The following is a 24391-nucleotide window of genomic DNA, read 5'->3' as shown; positions in this document are numbered from 1 at the left end:
TTTTAGTAAAGATAAAAACAATGTAATTTGAAAGACTTTGTAGTTCAGGCGGTCTATTTTGTCTACATTATGTTGAAAGAACACCGGGGTGTTTACATTGGCATTATTTACTATCAATGACTGTGAAATAAGAAAGGAAAACATTGTACATTGTACATTTTAAAACGAAAATAATTAAAATTACATTCAAAATTCGTCTTTAGAAAAACGAAAAACGGAAACACTTTTGATTTTCATTTTGGTTTTAGAGAAATCAAAAACAAAAGATGAAAACACTTTCGTTTTCCGTTTTGGTTTTAGAGAAATCAAAAACGAAAAACGAATACACTTTTGTTTTTCGTTTTTGTTTTTGAGAAATCAAAAACGAAAAATGAAAACACTCTCGTTTTTTGTTTTTTGATTTTGATATTTCAAAATGAAAAACGAATGGACGCAAATATACACGGACCGTCTTTATTATATATGGTTAATGAGTTATATAACTATACGCATAATTCTAATTATAAGAGGGCCTTAAACTTTCATTTATTGTCTACGCACCCTTCCAATCAAAATTTATGTGTTACAACATATCGCAACTAACAATGTAGTTAAAATTATTTGTCGATATCTCATACGCTTTTTGAAAAGAAGTGAAATAAGCCAAAATGAAAACTTAGAGTATGACCTTGACCTTCGACCTTGACCTTATTTTCTGTTTTTTTGGACCAAGGACCTCAAATCTAAAGACCCTAAGTCTCTATCACTTATGGTTTACCAATTATAAATGCATATCACTTATATCAAATGCATAAGGGGAAATAACTTTCATATGGAATCTCTATACCGCTTTGGTCAAAATTAAACAAAACATCCTGAGCATTTAACGAACAATTTGGAAAAATAAATTTGTCGTAATCTTTTACGGTTGCGAAGGAGATGCACACACATGAAAACAGTGTTCGGGGAGATAACTCTTACAAAGAAAATTGTTCGGCTTAGCAGGGTCAAATTTAAAAGCGCATAAACTGTTCGATAACATTTACAAAATATCTAAACGGCATGTAGCGAAACAAAATTTACACGCAAGAAACAAGTTTGGCAGAAGAAAAAAAAAAAAAAATTAAAAACCAATTGTTCAGAAAACAATTGAAGGTTTTTCCACCCATAAAGATCAATTTTGATATAGAATTATCAAAATTCAGTTTGATATATCATATCCAGCGTCAAATGATAGCTTATTGTACACTGATTCCAAAAATATATGGTTTCTATACATTTTTTTCTGAATAAGGGAGATAAATTGTTACTTCCGGTTTGAAATATGTCACTTTCGGTTGTATTTGATAGTTTACTTGATACTGATTCCAAAAATATATGTTTCAATATCAATTTTAACATTAAATAAGTACAAAAAATAGTTACTCTTGGTTTACACCAGGTCACTTCCGGTTGGCTTTTCCATGGTCAAGTGGCTTGCAACGTAATGCAAAAAGTCCCATGGCTTATCATGTATACATATGAGGTAAAAGCAAAAGTCAAAATCTAGAACGTCAATTTTACCTATGACCTTGAGCTCAATGCCAAGGTCATAAACCAAGGGCTTCAAATCAAAAGACTATAGGTCTTAATTATATATGGTTAATGAGTTATATCACAATATGTCTAATATATAATATAAGAGGGGAGAAAACTCCAATTTAATGTTAGCGTACCCTTTCAACCAAAATTTATGTGTTACGACATGTCGCAACTTACAATCTAGTAAAAATATGTTGTCGATATCTTATACGGTTTTTGAAAAGAATTGAAATTAAGCCAAAATTAAAATTTAAAATATGACCTTGACCTCTGACCTTGACCTAATTTTCTTATCTCTGGATCAAGGATCTCAAATAAAAAGATCCTAGGTCTCAATCACTTATGGTTTACAAGATAGAAATGCTTATCACTTATATCAAATGCATAAGGGGAAATAACTCTCATATGGAGTGTTTATATCGCTTCGGTCAAAATAGGACAAATCATGCAAGGGATATAACGAGCAATTTTATAAAATAAATTTGTCGCTTTCTTTTACGGTTACGGAGTAGATGCAGTCACAAGGAAAACGGAAGAAAATAATAATAATAATAATTATAATTAAAAACAAATTGTTCAGAGAACAATTGAAGGTCTTTCCACCCATAAAGATCTGTTTTTATATAGAACTATGAAAATTCAGTTTGTTATATCATATCCAGCGTCAAATGATAGCTTATTGTACACTGATTCCAAAAATATATGGTTTCTATACATTTTTTCTAAATAAGGGAGATAAATTGTTACTTCCGGTTTGAAATATGTCACTTCCGGTTGTATTTGATAGTTTACTTGATACTGATTCCAAAAATATATGGTTCAATATACTTTAACATTAAATAAGTACAAAAAATAGCTACTGCCGGTTTACACCAGGTCACTTCCGGTTGGCTTTTCCATGGTCAATGGCTTGCAACGTAATGCAAAATGTCCCATGGCTTTATCATGTATACATATGAGGTAAAAGCAAAGGTCAAAATCTAGAACGTCAATTTTACCTATGACCTTGAGCTCAATTTCAAGGTCATAAACCAAGGGCTTCAAATCAAAAGACTATAGGTCTTAATCATATATGGTTACTGAGTTAAATCACAATATGTCTAATTTTTAATATAAGAGGGGAGAAAACTCCAATTTAATGTTAGCGTATCCTTTCAACCAGAATTTATGTGTTACAACAAATCGCAACTAACAATTTAGTTAAAATTATTTGTCGATACCTCATACGCTTTTTGAAAAGAAGTGAAATAAGCCAAAATGAAAACTTAGAGTATGACCTTGACCTTTGACCTTGACCTTATTTTCTGTTTTTTTGGACCAAGAACCTCAAATCTAAAGACCCTAAGTCTCTATCACTTATGGTTTACCAATTACAAATGCATATCACTTATATCAAATGCATAAGGGGAAATAACTCTCATATGGAATATTCATATCGCTTCGGTCAAAATAGGACAAATCATGCAAAGGATATAACGAGCTATTTTATTGAATAAATTTGTCGCTTTCTTTTACGGTTACGGAGGAGATGCAGTCACAAGGAAAACAGTGTTCGGGGAGATAACTCCTTCAAAGAAAATTGTTCGGCTTAGAATGCGTGAAAATAAAAAGCGCATAAACTGTATGATACTATATAGGAAATATCTAAGCGACATCTTGCGAAACAAAAATTTTATGCGAGAACAAAATTAGGCGGAAGAAAATAATAATTAAAAACCAATTGTTCAGAGAACAATTGAAGGTCTTTCCACCCATAAAGATCTATTTTGATATAGAACTATTAAAATTCGGTTTAAAATATCATATCCAGCCTCATATGATAGCTTATTGTACACTGATTCCAAAAATATATGGTTTCTATGCATTTTTTTCTAAATAAGGGAGATAAATTGTAACTTCCGGTTTTTTTTTATAGTTTACTTGATACTGATTCCAAAAATATATGGTTTAATATACTTTACATTAAATAAGTACAAAAAAATAGCTACTTCCGGTTTACACATGGTCACTTCCGGTTGGCTTTTCCATGGTTAAGTGGCTTTCAACGTAATGCAAAAAGTCCCATGGCTCATGTATACATATGAGGTAAAAGCAAAGGTCAATATCTAGAACGTCAAATTTACCTATGACCTTGAGCTCAATTTCAAGGTCATAAACCAAGGGCTTCAAATCAAAAGACCATAGGTCTTAATTATATATGGTTAATGAGTTATATCACTATATGCCTAATTTTTAATATAAGAGGGGAGAAAACTCCAATTTAATGTTAGTGTACCCTTTCAACCAAAATTTATGTGTTACGACATGTCGCAACTTACAATTTAGTAAAAATATGTTGTCGATATCTTATACGGTTTTTGAAAAGAATTGAAAATAAGCTAGAATCAAAATTTAAAATATGACCTTGACCTCTGACCTTGACCTTATTTTCTTTTTTTTTGGACCAAGGACCTCAAATCAAAAGATCCTAGGTCTCTATCACTTATGGTTTTCAAGATAGAAATGCATATCACTTATATCAAATGCATAAGGGGAAATAACTCTCATATGGAGTCTTCGTACCGCTTCCGTCAAAATTGGACAAAAATTCCTGAGGATATAGCGAGCCATTAGGTAAAATAAATTTGTCGCTTTCTTTTACGGTTACGGAGGAGATGCAGTCACAAGGAAAACAGTGTTCAGGGAGATAACTCCTACAAAGAAAATTGTTCGGCTTAGAATTGATGAAAATAAAAAGCGCATAAACTGTATGATACTATATAAGAAATATCTAAGCGACATCTTGCGAAACAAAAATTTAACGCGAGAACAAAATTAGGCGGAAGAAAAAAATAATAATAATAATAATAATCAGAACAAATACAATAGGTCTTTCCACAGAAAAGTGGAAAGACCTAATAATCAGAACAAATTCAATAGGTCTTTCCACCGAAAAGTGGAAAGACCTAATAATAATAATCAGAACAAATACAATAGGTCTTTCCACAGAAAAGTGGAAAGACCTAATAATCAGAACAAATACAATAGGTCTTTCCACAGAAAAATGGAAAGACCTAATTAAAAACAATTGAAGGTCTTTCTACACGAAACGATATTTTTGATATGAAAAAAAAAATAAAATCCAGTTTAACATGTCATTTTCAGTGTCAATTGATAGATTATTGTATACTGATTCCAAAAATATATTGTTTCTATACACTTTTGTTTGAAATAAGGGAGATAATATGTTACTTCCGGTTTGAAAAATGTTATTTCCGCTATTATTTGATAGTTTACCTGACACTGATTCCAAAAATATATGGTTCACTATACTTTGACAAAAAATAAGTACAAAAAAGCTACTTCCGGTTTACACAAAGTCATTACCGGTTTGCTCTTTCAAGGTCAAATGGCTTGCAACCTAATACAAAATGTCACATGGCTTTATCATGTATACATATGGAGTAAAAGCAAAGGTCAAAATCTAGAACGTCAAATTTACCTATGACCTTGACTTTAATTTCAAGGTCATAAACCAAGGACTTTAAATCAAAAGACACTTTGTCTTTATTATATACGGTTAATGTGTTATATCACAATACGCGTAATTTTATATATAATTGGGGAGAAAACTCCAATTTAATATTAGTGTACGCTTTCAACCAAAATGTATGTGTGATGACATGTCGCAACTATCAATTTAGTTAAAATATTTTGTCGATATCTTATAGGGTTTTTGAAAAGAAGTGGAAAATAAGACAAAATCAAAATTTAGAATATGACCTTGCCCTTTGACCTTGACCTATTTTTTTGGGGGTGATCAAGGACCTCAAATCAAAAGACCTTAGGTCTCTATCACTTATGGTTTACCAGTTAGAAATGCATATCACTAATATCAAATGCATAAGGGGGAATAACTCTCATATGGAGTCTCCGGATAGCTTCGGTCCAATAATCATCCAAATCCTGAAGATGTAACGAGCAATTTAGTAAAATAAATTTGTCGTAATCTTTAACAGTTGCAAAGGAGTAGTGGACACAAGAAAAACAGTTTTCGGGCAGATAACTCTCACAAGAAAAAATTGTTCAGTTAAACAGGGTCAGTTTTAAAAGCATATGAATTGTTTGATATCATATACCAAAAATCTTAGCGACATCTTGTGAAACAATAATACTGCGCAAGAAAAAAAAATGGCGGAAGAAAAAAAAAATAACAATAATAATTATAAACCAATTGTTCAGAGAACAATTGAAGGTCTTTCAACTTCGAAAGATTTATTTTGATATGAAAATATTAAAATTCGGTTTAAAATGTCATTACCAGTGTCAAATGATAGCTAATTGTTTGCTGATTCCAAAAATATAGGTTTCTATACAATTATGTTTGAAATAAGAGTAGTAATTTAATACTTCCAGTCTGGAAAATGTCATTTCCGGTATTATTTGATAGTTTATTTGAAACTGCTTTCAAAAATATATTGTTCTATATATTTTGACATGAATTAAGTACAAAAAATTGCCACTTCCGGTTTACACAAGTTCACATCTGGTTTAATTTTTCAAAGTAATATGGCTTGTAACCTAATGCACAAAGTCCTATGGCTTTATGATGATAAATATGAATTTAAAGCAAAGGTCAAAATATAGAACGTCAAATTTACCTATGACCTTGACCTCAATTTCAAGGTCGTAAACCAAGGACTTCAAATCAAAAGACACTAGGTCTTTATTATATATGGTTAATGAGTTGTATCATCATACGCGTAATTTCAAATATAATAGGGGAGAAAACTCCCATTTAATGTCATCGTACCCTTTCAACCAAAATGCATGTGTTACACATGTCGCAACTAACAATTTAGTAAAAATATGTTGTCGATATATTAAAATCAAAATTTAGAATATGACCTTGACCTTGGATCTTCACCTTATTTTGTTTTTTTTGGACCAAGGACATCAAATCAGAAGACCCTAGGTCTCTATCACTTATGGTTTACCAGTTACAAATGCATAAGGTGAAATAACTCTCATATGGAGTCTCCGATAGCTTCGGTCCAGATGGTCATCCTTTTCCTGAAGATGAAACGAGCAATTTGGTAAAATAAATTTTTCGTAATCTTTTACGGTTGGGAAGATGTAGTGGACACAAAAAAAAACAGTGTTTGGGGAGATAACTCCTACAACGTAAAGTGTTCGGTTAAGCGGTGTCATTTTTAAAAGCGTATAAACTGTTCTATACCATATACCAAATATCAAGCGACATCTTTCGAAACAAAATACTGCGCAAGAACAAAAATTAGGCGGAAGAAAAAAAAAATTAATTAAAAACCAATTTTTCGCAGAACATGCGAACAATTGATGATCTTTCCACTCCTAACGATATATTTTGATTCGAAAATATAAAAATCCGGTTTAAAATGTCATTTACAGTGTCAAATGATAGCTCATTGTATGCTGATCCAAAAATATATGGTTTCTATACAATTTTGTTTGAAATAAGGGAGGTAATTTGTTATTTCCGGTTGATAAAAATTTCTCTTCCGGAATGAATTGATAGTTTACTTGAGACTGCTTTCAAAAATATATGGTTTTATATACTTTTACATGAAATAAGTACAAAAAATAGCCACTTCCGGCTTTCATCAGGCCACTTCCTGTTTGTTTTTTCAAGGTCATATGGCTTGCAACCTAATACATGAAGTCCTATTGCTTTATGATGTATAAATATGAGTTTAAAGCAAAGGTCAAAATCTAGAACGTCAAATCTACCTATGACCTTGACCTCAATTTCAAGGTCATAAACTAAGCACCTAAAATCAAAAGACAATAGGTCTTTATTATATATGGTTAATAAATTATATCACCATACTCATAATTTTAAACATAATAGGGGAGAAAACTCCTATGTAATGTCAGCATACCCTTTCAACCAAAATTTATGTGTTACGACATGTCGCAACTAACAATTTTGTAAAAATATGTTGTCGATATCTTAATATACGGTTTTTGAAAAATGAAAAGAAGCACACAAAAAAATTTTGAAAATGACCTTGACCTTTGACCTTGACCTCATTTTCTTTTTTTTTTGGACCAAGGACCTCAAATCACTTATGGTTTAAGGGAGAATAACTCTCATATGGATGGCTTCGGTCAAAATTATTCGTCAGATCCTGAGGATATTACGAGCAAATTGGTGAAATAATTTTATCGTAAACTTTTACGGTTGCGAAGGAGATGCGCACACATGAACAGTGTTTAGGGAGATAACTCTTACAATAAAATGTGTTCGGTTAAACAGAGTCAATCTCAAAAGCGCAATTACTGTTCGATATCATATGCAAAAAATCTAAGCGACATCTTGCGAAACCACTATACACCGCAAGAAAAAAAATGTGGCGGAAGAAAAATAATAATAATTAAAAACCAATTGTTCAGAGAACAATTGAAGGTCTTTCCACCCGAAATGATATATTTTGATACGAGAATATTAAAATCCAGTTTAAAATGCCATTTCCAGGGTCAAATGATAGCTTATTGTATGCTGATTTCAAAAATATATGGTTTCTATACACTTTTGTTTGACATAAGGGATATAATTTGTTACTTCCGGTTAAAAAATTTCACTACCGGTATTTTTTTATAGTTCACTTGACACTGATTCCAAAAATATATGGTTCTATATACTTTTACAAAAACAGCTACTTCCGGTTTACACAAGGTCATTTCCAGTTGGATTTTTCAAAGTCATATGACTTGCAAGCTTATTCAAAAACTCCTATGGCTTTAGCATGTATAAGTATGAATTTAAGGCAAAGGTCAAAATATAGAATATCAAATTCAACTTTGACCTTGACCTCAAAATCAAGGTCACAAACCAAGGACCTCAAATCAAAATACCTTAGGTATTTATTAGATATGGTTAACGAGTTATATCTACATACACATAATTTTACATATAAAATGGCAGAAAACTGCCATTTTATGTCTACGTACACTTTCAACTAAAATTTATGTGTTACGACATGTCGCAACTAACAATTTAGAAAAGATGTGTTGTCGCTATCTTATAAGGTTTTTGAAAAGAAGTGAAAATAAGCCAAAATCAAAATTTAGAATGTGACGTTGACCTTTGACCTTGATCTAATTTTCTTTTTGTTGGATCAAGGACCTCAAATCAAAAGACCATAGGTCTCTATCACTTATAGTTAACCAGCTAGAAATACATATCACTTCAATTAAATGCATAAGGAAAATAACTATATGGAGTCTCCGGAACGCTTCGGTGAAACACAAACTCAACATCCTGAATATATAGCAAGCAATTTGGTAAACTAAATTTGGCTTAATCTTTTACGGTTGCAAAGAAGTAGCAAACACAAGAAAAACAGTGTTAGGGGAGATAACTCTTACAAAGAAAAGAATTCGGTTAAGCAGGGTCAGTTTTGAAAGCGCATAAACTGTTCGATATCATATACCAAATATCAAATCGACATCTTGCGAAACAACCAAACAGCGAAAGAAAACAAATTAGGCGGAAGAAAAAAAAAAAATCAGAACAAAATCAAAAAGGTCTTTTCACGGAAAAGTGGAAAGACCTAATAACAATTAAAGGTCTTTCCACTTCTCACGATTAATTGAAAATATTAAAATTTGATTTAAAATGTCATTACCAGTGCCAAATGATAGCTGATTGTTTGCTGATTCCAAAACTATACGGTTTTTATACAATTTTGTTTGAAATAAGGGAGGTTATTTGTCACTTCTGGTCTGAAAATGTCAATTCTGATATTATTTGATGGTTTATTTGACACTGCTTCCGAAAAGATATTGTTCTATATACTTTTCATAAAATAAGTATAAAAAATAGCCACTTCCAGTTTTCAAAAGGTCACTTCCGGTTTGCTTTTTCAACGTCATAACCTAATGCACAAAGTTCTATGGCTTTATTGTGTATACATATGAATGTAAAGCATAGGTCAAAATCTAGAAAATCAAATTTACCTATGACCTTGATCTCACTTTCAAGGTCATAAACTAAGGACCTCAACTCAAAAGACCCTAGGTCTTTAATAGGTATGGTAAATGAGTTTTATCACTTTATGTAATCTTTTACGGTTGCAAAGGAGTAGTACACACAAGAAAAACAGTGTTCGGGGCGATAACTCTTACAAAATAAAATATTCGTTTAATCGGTGTTAGTTTCAAAAACGTATAAACTGTTCGATATCATATACCAAAAATTTAAGCGACATATTTTGAATTAACAATACAGCGGAAGAAAAAAATTAGGCGGAAGAAAAAAAAAATAATCAGAAAAAAAAGCAAAAGGTCTTTCCACGGAAAAGTGGAAAGACCTAATGATAATCAGAACAAATACAATAGGTCTTTCCACAGAAAAGTGGAAGGACCTAATAATCAGAACAAATTCAATAGGTCTTTCCACAGAAAATTGAAAAGACCTAATTAAAAACCATTTGTTCAGAGAACAATTGAAGGTCTTTCCACATTAGATATCAAAACAATTCATAAGATGCTCCTTCCGGTTTACTCAAATTTACTATAGGCGTTTAAACATAGGTTTCTTCATACTGATTAAAAAACAAGATGGTTCCTACATACTAATGTCCGAAATAAGGGAAATAATTTGCAACTTCCAGTAAAGAAAATATCACTTACGGCCTCAGATGATAGCTTGCTACGCGCTGATTCCAAAAAAATATGGTTTGTATGTACTTTCAACTGGAATAAGGAAGATAATCAGCCACTTCCGGTTTACAGAAGGTCGCACCTGGTGTCATAAAAAAGCTTACTTTACACTGATTTCGAAAATATATGGTTTCTATATACTTTTATTTAAAATAAAAGAGATAATTAGCTTCTTCCGGTTTACATTAGGTGACTTCCGGTGTCAATAAAAGGTTGCAAAAAAAGCTACTTCCGGTGTGCATAAGGTCACTTCCGGTTGATATATTTCAAGTTCACGTGTCACCAAACTCTTTGCAAAAAGCATTTTGACTTTATCATGTATCGCCATGAAGTTATATTCGATTTACCATTTATTTTAGCATTTAAAGGGCAATAACTCCTATAAGATATCTTCTGATCGCTTCGGACTAAATGTATCATTTGTTTGTCTCAACAACCCAAACAATAAGCCTCATTTCTTTTATAGTATAATATAAGAGGCACACACAAGTTGATGGCAAAATTTAGAAAATGACTTTGACTAGTAACTGCGAGTACTTTCAAATCGTACTTTCTTGTTAATTTGACCTGTTGATACTATTTGTAATGCTTTTTTGTTATTTTATGTTAACTTATTCAGGGTTATATCTCGTCTATATACCAGCTTTGATAAGTGTTTGGTATTACTATAAATTTTCACTTCTTCGTAATATGAACAACAAAATTATTTATTTTGTAAAAAATATTTCCATTCTCCATTTAAACTGTTTACCTTACCACAAAATTATTTTCATTAACTTGTGTATATTATTGTATATGGCGGCTTTTTGTTCAAGGTTATTGTTTCCTTTTTTTAATTGTTTAACATCTCACAGCGGAATACTACTGTTGCCTTTATTAATTCACCCCTTATTTTATTGATTTTGTATTTACATTGTATCATAGATCAAATTTATTCGTTCAGTGTATGTTCACTAGTGTTAATATGTCTTTTGATTGAGTTAAGCCATTTCAATTGATATTTTATAGTGTGTCTTTTTATGTAGTGATGTTACACATGGTTTTCCCGTTTGAATGGTTTTACACTTGTTATTTTGAGGCCCTTTATAGCTTGCTGTTCGGTGTGAGCCAAGGCTCCGTGTTGAAGACCGTACTTTGACCTATAATGGTTTACTTTTACAAATTGTGACTTGGATGGAGAGTTGTCTCATTGGCACTCATACCACATCTTCTTATATCTATTGACCTTTGACCTTGACACCATTTTCTATTTGGTGGACCAAGGACCTCAAATCAGGATACCCTAGGTCTCTATCACTAACAGTTCATGAACTACATTTGTATACCACTCATGTCAATTACAAAAGGGGAAATAGCTCTCAGATTGAGTCTCAGTATCGCTTCGATTAAAATTGACCGAAGCATCCTGAGGATTTAACGAGCCATTTGGAAAAATAAATTTGTCGATTTCTTTTACGGTTGCGAAGGAGATGCACACATATGAAAACCAGTGTTTGGAGAGATAACTCTTATAAAGAAAATTGTACGGTTAAGCAGGTTTAAAATTAAAAGCGCATAATCTGTTCGATAACATATACCAAATATCTAAGCCACATGTTGCGAAACAAAAATTACACGCAAGAACAAAATTTGGCGGAAAAAAAAAATAATCAGAACAAATACAATAGATCTTTCCACAGACAAGTGGAAAGACCTAATAATTAGAAGAAAACCAATAGGTCTTTCCACAGAAAAATGGAAAGACCTAATAATATACAACTTAAATGTCGCAATTCCCCAGATATATAAAAACTGAGATCTCACATGTGAAATAAATCCAGTTGTTTCACTTCTCTGGAGTGATATAACAAATCGAAACATCGCTGAGTATGATAGACACGTTTCCTGTCCTTTATCTAATTAGCTCTAAAAGATGGGGATTCAGATACTCGTATGGTACAAGAAAGAGAACCAGCCTATGCATTTACAAATTAATTAATAATTCATATCAATTAGGTATAACTACGACTGTACAATTGAGATAATGTTCAAGCAGTTGCCCTGGTTGTAGTTTGTGCCGCTTTCGTTCTGGCTGTAGTTGTATCTGCAAGCTCATCGAGTTGTGTATATAATAAGTGTTACTGTGACTGCGGAGGTAATTGAAAGACGTCTTCGTAGGTGTTAATAGTATAAAAAGCTAGGAAATTCAGCAAGATGCAGAAAGTTTTCAAAAAGATAGCACATGTGTTACAAGGGAAAAACGATTGGATTTTGAATTTAAAAAGTTTTAACGTATTCACTAATTTGTATTATTGTTGTAGGTATAACTGCCACCATACAGATGCGCCTATGTTCAACTAGTTGTTATGGTTGCAGGTCATGTTGCACTCGTACAGGCTGTAGCTATGAGAGCTCGTGGAGTTGTGTGAATAATAAATGTTACTGTGACTGTGGAGGATATGGTGGGGGATAACAGTAAAGGGAAAAAACCAGAATTTTCCCAATGATGCAGATAGTTTTTCAATATATACCACTGTTTTTAAGTTTAAACTGTATCATATTTATTAAAAATATCGGTACTTTCAATTAATTGCCTGTGATTATAAGTACAATATTTTTTCAGTAGTTTCCTCTTATTCTGGAAGGACAAAGTATGTCAGATTTTCACATTTATTATCCTGTTATTTTCTAATATATGGATGCCCAAAGTAATCAAGATAGTTCCTTTTTCAATTAATTTGGCAAGATTCTTGTCTGAATAAAATTCAAGAAATTTGATAAAATCACAAGACAAATCATCCTTTATATATTTCCTTTTTTAATACCTGGTATATCTGTCACCGACAAAATCAAAGTAAAAATAACCAATAATTTCTATAATTGAAGTTAAAATTTAGGTCTGAATTAAAACCGAAATGCAATGAAATGAAACGCATGCATATAGAGCTACTAAAACAGCTATCTACAGGTAAACGAAGGACAAGGATGTTAAAACCTAAAAGTCAATGTACGGCCATCAACAATGAGCACATTCATACCGTATAGTGATCTTAGCATGAGTTTTCTATCATCCTTTTCCTGATAGTCACTGCTTAAACAGAAGCGATTGAATCAAGGGTTTCAAGCGGTAAAGTTAAAGTCATCCTTACGTGCGCCATCACGAGAGTTTGACCAATTTAGATTTTTTGTGTCATCATTGACAACGGAAATGTTTCAATTGTAACCACAAGTGCGTCCTCTTTTCCTCGATTTTCAAATTATTGAATGATATTGAACACCGAATCTTTATCTATCATCAGCAATATGACGGATGCTTCTAATGAAGTAGAAACTGTTTACCATTCAGGAGCAGATTAGACTAGCCGATGTTTTTTGTGGGGTTCTTCTAGTCGTATTTTCTACGTAGTGTGTTGTGGACTTTTCTGTTTTTGTAGTCGATCGTTTTTTGTTATGGTGTTTATTTATGACTCATGGTTTTGAAAATATCCCTGTGGTATCATGTAAATGCATTATGATTCTTGGATCTGTCACTGACAAAGTCAAAGTGAGAATAACCAATAATTTCTATAACTGAAGTAAGTTCTAAATTAAAAAGGAAATACAATAAAAAGAAACGCATGAGTACAAAGATAAGGAGATAATTGCTACTAAGACAACTATCTACTGGTAAACAAAGGACGATCTAAAACCTAAAGGTTAATGTACGGCCTTCAACAATGAGCAATTTATACCGTATAGTAACCTTAGCAAGCGTTTTCTATCATCCTTTCCCTGATAGAGAATCGCTGCTTATAAAATAAGCGATGGAACCAAGTGTTCCGAGCGGTTAAATTGATGTCGTCCTTACGAAATTCAAACTTCGCAAGACGGGACCATGAACAACACCTTTCATCAAAGGGAGACGGAAGATACCACAGTGATATTCAAACTCATACGGAAAAGACAAATTGACAACGCCAAGACAAAAACGAAAAATGACAAAAAGACAAACTTAGTCTTCATAACACAATGTGACTGATCAACATGAAACCGCAAACCCGAGGTTGATTTGGAATGGTAAGCAGATTCTGCTTCACCTGTGGCACCGGTCGTGTCGCTCGTGTAAATACATATGCGTGATATGTCACATCCGTACAAAAGGACGTGATTTATAATATGATAATAGGAACAAATACATCGTCATCTGTGGAACAGATATTCGATCACGGTCAACCAACTAGTGATGGCGCCCTTGAAATTTGCGAAAAGAAATAGCAGACTTCTTTCAAAGAAACAACTATGGGAAGCACAAGCTCTGGAATATCGTAACAACTGTTAAATCGGCTCCATATCCAGGCGCTGCTGAAATGTTACTATAACAAAATGGACAGTTCACAATTGGGAAGCTGAAATCATCTCTTTTATCGTAAACTTTAGTTTTCAACCGACTCTTTTTAGCTCACCTGGCCCAAAAGGGCCAATTGAGCTTTTCTCATCACTTGGCGTCCGTCGTCGTCCGTCGTCGTCGTCCGTTAACTTTTACAAAAATCGTCTCCTCTGAAACTACTGGGCCAAATAAAACCAAACTTGGCCTAAATCATTCTTAGGGTATCTAGTTTAAAAAAAGGTATCGGATGACATCGTCAATCAACCAAGATAACCTCCATGGCTAAAAATAGAACATGGGGGTATAATGCAGTTTTTAGCTTATATCTCTGAAACTTTAGCATTTAGAGCAAATCTGACATGGGGTAAACATGTTCATCAGGTCAATTTCTATCTGTCCTGAAATTTTCAGACGCATCAGACAACCCGTTGTTGGATTGCTGTCCCTGAAGTGGTAATTTCAAGGAATTTTTGCAGTTTTTGGTTATTAAACTGAACATTATTATAGAGAGAGATAAATTGTAATTGCAAAATTATCCAGCAAAGTAAGAGCTACAAATAAGTCATCAATGAACAAAATTGTTAATGACCCCTTCAGGCGTTATTGCCCTTTAAAGTCATTTTTTCACAAATTTTTGTAATCTTTTACAAAAATCTTCTCCTCTGAAACTGCTGGGCTAAATTAATCCAAACTTGGCCTAAATCATCCTTAGGGTATCTAGTTTAAAAAATGTATCAGATGACCCCACCTAAATGATCAGCAATACAAGATCATCTAAACTGATTTTGTCATGAATTCTATTCTTGTCAATTATGTTGGAGAGTGTCCTTTATTGAATTTGCACATAGACCAAGGTGAGCGACACAGGCTCTTTAGAGCCTCTAGTTTTTTCTCAATTCTAGAAAATATTTCAAAATTTGAGCAGTCTTAACTGCACTTGTGATATCCTTTATTTCAAGTTCGATTGGATACATGCGTCAAACATAATCACCAAAATTTTAAAATGATAAATGTATTTAGAAATGGACATTTTCGTTATATCGGAACGTGAAGTGAAAGGAAATTTTTCATGCTTATAGGCTCCGTTAGGAAATATTGTCTCTTATATGAAAGACGAACTAGTCGACCAGCATAGAAGCAGTTTGGTCCCATGTGAATGACGATTGTCCGTTACAAAATATAAACATTTTTTGGTACCCCCAATCGCTAATTATTCCAAACAGGATAAGTTCTGAAATTACATATTTTTTTCAATATGTTACAAACCAGTTGAAGCTATATCAGGGGCCCTGTTTAAACAATTTTTTGTGCATAAACCAATTTATAGTGATATGTTTAAATCATCGTAATCACTTAACTAAAAGAATTTAATGACTTTGATTTGATTTTGTTTCAGAAACTTTTATCATAAACTTTTATATAGGGATGGCAACGAGTAATCGAGTACTTGCTCGGAAGGCCGAATACTCGAGGACAATTTTAGTACTCGGATACTCATTAGCTTATTATGAATCTTGAGATATTTCTCCCTAACGTTAGTTCCCTTTGTAATATCCTTCGTAATACCAATAGAAATAGTATATATTCACCACGTAAATATGTTTATCTTGAAACTTCTATTTGTTATAACTTAGTCTCAGGTTTATCTATAATCGCAAATCGTGTTTAAGCAGTACCAGCATAGTCCGTTCCGTCCGAGAGGATTTTTTCATGTGCAGGACTTGTTGTAACAAAAATTAGAAACAGAATTTCATCTAAGGTTGTGGGTCAGATCATATTTCTGAACAAGAACAAAATCAAAGTGCCCTGCGTTGAATCCTACGCAACTGATTCATGTGATTAGAGACATTTGTAACGGTGTTTGTATACGGATTAACACTTTCATGAATTAATAACTCACAAGCCGTAAACCTACTTTTGTTTGTTAATCAAGAGTTATTTGTAAACATGATTGGTATGAAATCTACATTTAGAGCAAAACATTTTTATTTGAAACTTTATCATTGTTTATTTATAAATACACATTGTTTAAATTTGTTTAAGTAATTTGAAATTCCATTTTTTCGTTGACAAATTATGAGACAAGTCGTAATATAAAAAATTATAAACTCCACAGGAACAGATCATATAGGTTGTCTATCAATTTTGACTTAATGAACATATTGATGGTTTTATTGACATGTTTCTGATTTGGTTTATGAACACACAAACAATAATTGCTATTATGATAGGTTTTTTTGGGGAAACGGTGGTCCTATCATTTTTCTATTGACAACAAAAAAGTACTAGCGATACACATAACCAAGGATCATGTTATATTTTGAAGTCATACAGTTTGAGTTCTGCAACAATATGTATGTCTTTCGTAAGTATGTCAAGCGATGTCATCATATTATAATAAGTTTAAAAACGGTAATAACCAAAATACCACATCCCAACAAAAAGCAAAACTTTTCACTAGACGTTAAAGATTTATCCGAGTACTGGAGTACTCGCGAGTATCATGCCCGAGTACCCCCGTATTAAATTATAGATCTTTTGACATCCCTATTAGATACCTGTCTATTAATGAAAACATATTTGTTACGTTTGGAAGACGGGAAATAACCCCTTCTTTCCTTCAGATTTCATGCAGGAGATTCTTCGTGAGAATGAAAAGAAGCTAGCACTATCCTTTTTCTTCAGGTGCCACTATATGAACATGATGAATGAAGCTCTCTTGCTAAATATTAAAATTTGGTTACTATATTAAATGCATCTATCTAGTAATTGAATTTGAAATAAATGATACAACTGATACAGTAAATTTTGTCTTATATTCTGACATTTAGAAAGATACTATCTATATAATGTGTCAAGGTCTACCCCCTAAACCCCCCCCCCCCCCTCGTCGTAATTGCCATTTCCCGGTCACCAGTCAGAAACCTTGCAAGTATAGTTGCCGTATACCGTTCCCAAGTCAGGAATATCGTCAGTAGTGTCCGTATGTTGGTCAGTAGTCAGTAACCGGTGAGTAGTTGCCGTATGGTATAGCATTACCCTCTCTTTAAATATAAATTTAAAATGTAATTGCCTGATAATACTTTTCCATCCACAATTACAGAACCTACTTTTTCCTGTATTGTTTAATTTTTGTTCGTACTGAACACGCATGAAATACTTATATTTGCCGCATGGTTGGAAGTAGACAAAAGTCAATTTCACGAGAATCTCTCGGTTTTGTGATGATATTTAGATGAATAGGATAATGTCTTCATTTAAGTTCATGCAATCTATTGTAGGATTATGGCCACCAATTGGAGTATTTGTGGTGTTTGTGAAAATCTTCATATTACCAAACATTCAGTAGTATGGTGTTCCGAATGTGACGTAGGACTTTGTGAAGAGTGTAAGAATCATCACGCTATTTCCAAGGCAACAAAAAGCCATGAAACCATTTCTATCGCCGCATACAAAACATTATCGACCGAAGTCTTGCAAATCGCTCAGAACTGCAAACTTCATAATGAGAAATACAAGCTGTTCTGTAGAAAACACGATTGTCCATGCTGTAAGAAATGTTTAAAATCTCACAACGATTGTAAAGGTTTAACAGACATAAATGAAATCATAAAGGACATCAAAACATCAAACGCCTTTTATGAATTCGAAATTGAGCAAAACCTGCTGGAAGTCGTCGAGAATATTAAACGACTCAGTATTAACTGGAAAGAAAATCTAAAATCGCTAGAATACAAGAAAAGAGAAACTGATGCAGAAATAAAACAAGCGAGGACCGAGATAAATCACCATCTTGATAATCTTCAGGATGACTTGATTAAAGAATTAATTATAAATGAACAAAGAGAAAAAAGCAAAATAGAAAAATTGTTGACTACTTTGAAAAAGAAGGAAAAAGAGATCACTGAAGTACTAGAAAACTTTGCCAGTATTAAACAACATGCGTCCGAACATCGAACATTTTTAACCATGAAAGATATCTAAATAGATATGGCAGGCACAGAAAAATTTATTCAATCGATTACCACAAGTAACTCCAGAAATCAAGTCAATATTTCATGTCAGATTAACAAGTCTTTACAGCAAATCTCTGCCATCGTACAGAAGTTTGGAGACATTTTTTTCAGTTCTGATCCAAGGGATTTTTCCATCCAGAAACGGAAGGACAGACAAGCCCAGATTATGGTAGCTGTTTCAACTAGAAATATCGACAACATGACTCTAACGTTCCGGAAACGTATCAGTACAAAGTTGACTAATGTCTATGGTTGTTCACTGCTTCCCGGTGATAGGATGGTATTCTCCCGTTATGAACATAATAAAATAAGAATACTCAAGTCTGACGGATCGAACGATTTCAAAATAAAGAAAATTGGTAAAACGTTTGATGTGGTATTTATTGGTGATGATGCTATTGCTGTAACATCCCGCTATTCAAATTAGATTAAGATTAACATAATCGACTCGAAGAAGCACAAACTGAAGAAATCGTTACAACATTCGGTGACAAACTGTTCTACACAAACTATAACAACCACAGTGTAACCTGTTGTGATTACCATGGTAACATACAGTGGAAGTTTTGTAAGGAAATTGTTCTGCTGTCTCCACATGGTATCTCTGTAGACAACGATGGTAACGTGTATGTAGCGGGGTATGATAATCACAATGTAGTCATTATCTCTCCTGATGGACAACGCTACAGACAACTCTCATTGAGTGAAGATGGACTGATACGAACACGGGCTCTGCATTATGACACGTCTTCCAATAAATTGTTAGTTGCAAGTGTATTCGGTGAAGCGTTTTTGTATGATGGTAAATGATTAGAAATGAAGGTTGACTATTCCAGAATTCTACTTACCTTATTTAATATTTTGTTGATTTGGATTTCTAACAGGATGTAAAATGAATTATCTTAATTAAGTGTGATCTAATATTGTTATTCTATATGTTAATTAAGGATCTTCTTACCTTTCCGGAGCTCCTGATATCACCCGTTTTTTTATGGGTTCATTTTGCTCAGTCTTTAGTTTTCTATTAATTGGTTTTTTTTCTTTATCGTTGTTTTGTTTTGCCATGGCGTTGTCATATAATTTATTCACGGAAGGTATAGTGTCCGGCTATGAACGTGGTTTGTCGAGTGATTTGATCGGGTTTTTTTTCGAGTGTGACCACTTTTTGTCTAGTGAATATGATCAAAAAATGTAAACAAACAGACTTCCTTTCTGACAAGACTTGATAAAGTAGCTTGAGTTTAATATACATGGTTATTCAAGGTGTGTTAGTATTTGAGATAAAAAGGTATTATTAATCAGACATTATTTTTTGTTAAAGAAGTTAAATTTAGCCTTACAATGCTTTTATTCCAAAATACAGAATAAAGCTATTTTTATACACATAACAATGCATATGTCGAAGGAAATGCATACACGGAATCTATATATATCATTAGATATACAGACACTTTACAAAAATTCTCGTGGTTTATCGAGTGATTATACAAATTTCATATAGCTTCAAATGTTATGTGTCAGTGTATTTATATTTAAAAAAAATAAGAAAAGGTTCAAAAGTACTAAACCAATTAATTTATCAGTTTGATAATGGTGTACTTCAATGTAACACTTACATTTTATAAACAAGTATCGTTCATTTGTATATGTGCCGGACCATATGCGTATTTGAACCATACGCGTATGGTCATGACCATATCCGTATACTCATATGGTCCTACCATAAGCGCATGGTCCAACCATATGCGTATGGTCCAACCATATGAATATATACTCGTTTGGTTATTAACTGGCCGGACCATGAGTATTTGGACCATATATGTGTTTTTTAAATATTCATTAGAAACGTTTCGATAATTCAATTTTTTTTTGTAGGAGGGGGCAAATCTCATTTAGTAGAATATTTTTTATTGCATAGCATTTTTCTGATTCTTTTTTGCTTTCCAGTAGGTTTCTTACTCTTTTGAAAAAAAAATATAATTAACTGTAAAAACAAAAGTACCATGAAATGAAGTTGAAAAGATTATGAGTCTACTGCACTATGTTCTAAAGACCGGTTTATAAAGGATCTACAAATTTCTACTTTAACACTGGAAAGTTATTGTAGAACGTTTTGCGAACAGAAAATGTGCATTAATATGTTTTGGTAATTTGTTGGGAATATATGATATTGTCCTTCACTTAATTACAGTAATAAACTAGAAAAAGGTCATTTTCTAAGGTCAAGAATACCTTTTTTCTTATAAAAATTTTCTTTAAAAATCCCGGACCATTTGTCGGAAAACCCGGACGATTTCACAGTTGCTCTCGAAATATCCCGGACAATAACACACATTGAATTGTTAAATTCAAGGAGATTTTGCTTCTTTGTTCCTCAAAACATGTATAGTGTTCAAAATAAGATGGGTAGTCATGTAAATAACTTTTATAATTACGAAATAACAGTTAAATGATCCTATCTCATGTTTTATCACTCGAAAAACCCAGATTCACTCGGAAAACCATGGTCCCAGCCGGACACTATACGTACCGTGTATTTTCGACTAATGAGTTTGTTTGAATGTCCCTATGGTGTTTTACGCCTCTTTTACTTGAAAAGTCGTAATGGTCAAAATACGAATACTTTGAATCACAATGTTTGTTTTAATATTAGAAAAAAACATTATAAAGTAGATTGGAGGTCAAAAGTGATAAGACGATCCCCAACACATAGCATATAATAACCAAACTGTTATGAATGCAAAGTAAGATGACGATGAGAACAAAAATACAAGGCTTTGTGCTTTTTGCTGTGCCTGTATTGATTTTGTGACATGGATGGGTACCCCATATCCTTTGTTTTTCCATTAAAGTAATACTTATTTTTCCAAGATAGAAATAAAACATTTACAAAACGCATAGGAATATTTTGACTTTGGTTGGATACATTGACAGATGACATACACAGAGAAAATTTAAACTATGAAAATAGCAACCAGATCTTATACTGTTCACTTGTATACATAAAGTTACTTTTAAGTACACAGTCTAATTATAATATGTGTTATGAGGATATGTAGATATGGGATAAACTTAAACGAGACAAGAACCAAACGACAAGACACACCAATTAAAAGATACACCAATGACAAGATACACTAATGACAATTCCCAACGACAAGATAAACCAATGACACGATACACCAATGCCAAGAACCCAACGACAAGATATACCAATGACAAGACACACCAATGACAAAGTACACCAATGACAAGATAAACCAATGACAAGATACACCAATGACAAGAACCCAACGACAAGATACACCAACCACAAAGATACACCAATGACAAGATACACCAACGACAAGATCGACTAATGACATTTCAGTGTGAACAAGAGAAGATGCCTGGTCTACGAAAGTGAAGCAACAATCCATTAACAAAATTAATGTGACAAGGTATCAGGTATGCGTATCATAGACAGCAACACATCTACATAATAAACCAAAATACAGGCTGATATAATTGAAAGAAGATGTCGGGTAAACGTAAACGAGAGAGCAACCAATCGAAAACATAAATTAAAAGACATTTCAATGTGAATAAAAAAAAAGATACCAGATATACGTACTGGAGACAGCAATTCATCTACAAAATTAATCAATTGACAGTTTGAAATAAATAAAAGAAGATGTCATATATTCGTATATGAGACAACAACTCGACAAAAAAATCATAGACATTAAAATTTGAAGAAACGTCATCTTTCAACACAATTAATCTTGTGACATTTCAATGTGAACATAAGAAGATGTCACTTATACCTATTTGAGGCCTTAACCATCGACAAAGTATATTAAAAGATTATTTCAATATGAGACAGCAAACCATCGACAATATCAGTTAGACAACAGTTCAATATGTAGTAGAAATGTGGGGCATACCTTTAATAAACAACACCTCGTCGACAAAATAAATTCAAAGACAGTTCAATTTAAACAAAAGAAGGTGTCTAGTAGAATGATATGAGACAACAGCTCATATACAAAATTAATCTAACAACTGTTCAATGTGAATACTATTAAATAAGATTTTTGTTAAATCTTTTAGGACCCAAAACCATTGACAAAATAAATAAAATGACATTTAAATCTGAATAAAAAAAATGTCGGGTTTACTTATGTGAAACAGCAACTAAATAAATCTTCAAAATTATTCTTCAGATAATTCAATATGAAAAAAAGGAGATTATACCTATGTGAGACCAAAACCATCGACAAAAAAATGTCATTTCAATATAAGACAGCAATCCATCGATAATATAAAACAAACCAGAGTATAATATTGGTAAAACAAAATGTGAGGTAAACGTATATGAGACAGCAATCAATCTACAAAATTAACCCAAAGACAGTTCCTTATAAGCAAATGTTGTTGTCGTTTAGAATTTAATAAGACAGCAACCAATCGACAAAATAAATCCAAAGACATTCCAATATCAGTTTTAATTTTGAACTGAAGAAGATGTCGGATATACTTGCATGAAATAGCAACAAATCTTTAAAATAAACATTAAGACAGTTCAATAATAACAAGGAAGATTTCGTTTAAACTTACGTGAGACAACAATCCATTGTCAAACATAATTTAAAAGACAGTTCAATTTTATGATAAGGTATGAGTTTTACGTATATGAGAGAAGAACCCTTCAAATAAAAACAAACAGGTAACTAGTAGTTCAATATGAATGAAATTAAATGCACGATACAATGCCGATACCAAGTGAGAAACATTGTCAGTAGTTGCCATATCACCTTCGAAAGTCATGAGTATTGTCAGAAATTGCCGTATGCCAATACCAAGTCAGAATCCGTGTCAGTATTTGCTGTACCACGGTCTCCAATCAGAAATATCGTCAGTAGTTGGTGTATGCCGATACCAAGTCAGAAACCTTCTCAACAGTAGGCAGGGCTAAAACTGGATAATTAATGTTGCAATAATTTTCATATGCCGGTTCCAATAACTGTTACCTCGTCAGTAGTTGTCGCATACCGTTCCTAGGTCAGGAATCCATATATCGATACCAAGTCCAAAACGGTGTCATTACTTGATGTATCACAGTCTCAATTCAGGATATTGTAAGTTCTTGAGGTAAACCAGTCACAAGTCAGGAATATTGTCAGTTGTTGCTGTATGCCAAGCCAGAAACATCGTAACAAGTAAGGCGGGCTGAACCTAGATTCTTCATGTCAGCATCTTTTTTTAATGCCGGTCCTACTGTTAGGCTGTCCTGGGCATTTTAGAGAACCATTGCATTTTATTCATTTAGAGGTCTGTAGGTGACCTGTTTGGGACACTAAATTTCCATCCGTCGTAGCATACCATCTTTTTCAAATATAAATTTAGATATTGACTGGTAACCCTGCCCATCGACATTACATAACCTACTTTTCCCCTTTTATTGTGCACAAGTGCATGAAATGCTTATATTTGCCGCTCGATGGAAAGAAGACAAATTTCAAACTCTCAATTACACGAGAATATTTCCGTAAAGTGACCATTTGAAGATGACGATTTGATTATAATAAAGTTTTCATTTAAATACATGCAATCTATTCAAGGATATTGCCACCAATTAGAGTAGTTGTGGTGTTTGTGATAATCTTTAGATTACCAAAAAGTCAGAAGTATGGTGTTCTGAACGTGACGAAGGACTTTGTAGAGAGTGTAAGAATCATCAAGCGGTTTCCAAGGCATCAAGAACCACCAAACAGTTTCTATCTCCGAATACAAAAGGTTACCG

General features: G+C 32.9%; 1 protein-coding gene across 2 annotated transcripts in view; it reads left to right on the top strand.

The window, feature by feature from the left end:
• Window positions 1-24391, top strand: part of LOC127724219 (uncharacterized) — a 93593-nt gene that overhangs the window by 31530 nt on the left and 37672 nt on the right. Inside the window, exon 1 of one of the 2 annotated variants that reach the window (XM_052231118.1) lies at window positions 18049-18176. The exons of the other annotated variant lie outside the window; for it this stretch is intronic. The gene's annotated coding sequence lies outside the window, so the exon portion shown is untranslated. Of the gene's footprint in view, window positions 1-18048; window positions 18177-24391 lie in introns of those variants that run through there. 2 annotated transcript variants of the gene reach the window in all.

Source organism: Mytilus californianus, unplaced genomic scaffold, assembly GCF_021869535.1.
Source record: "Mytilus californianus isolate M0D057914Y unplaced genomic scaffold, xbMytCali1.0.p SCAF_14, whole genome shotgun sequence".
NCBI lineage: Eukaryota > Metazoa > Mollusca > Bivalvia > Mytilida > Mytilidae > Mytilus > Mytilus californianus.
The sequence above is the reverse complement of the archived record's forward strand: the minus strand, read 5'-3'. Positions and strand labels throughout refer to the sequence as shown.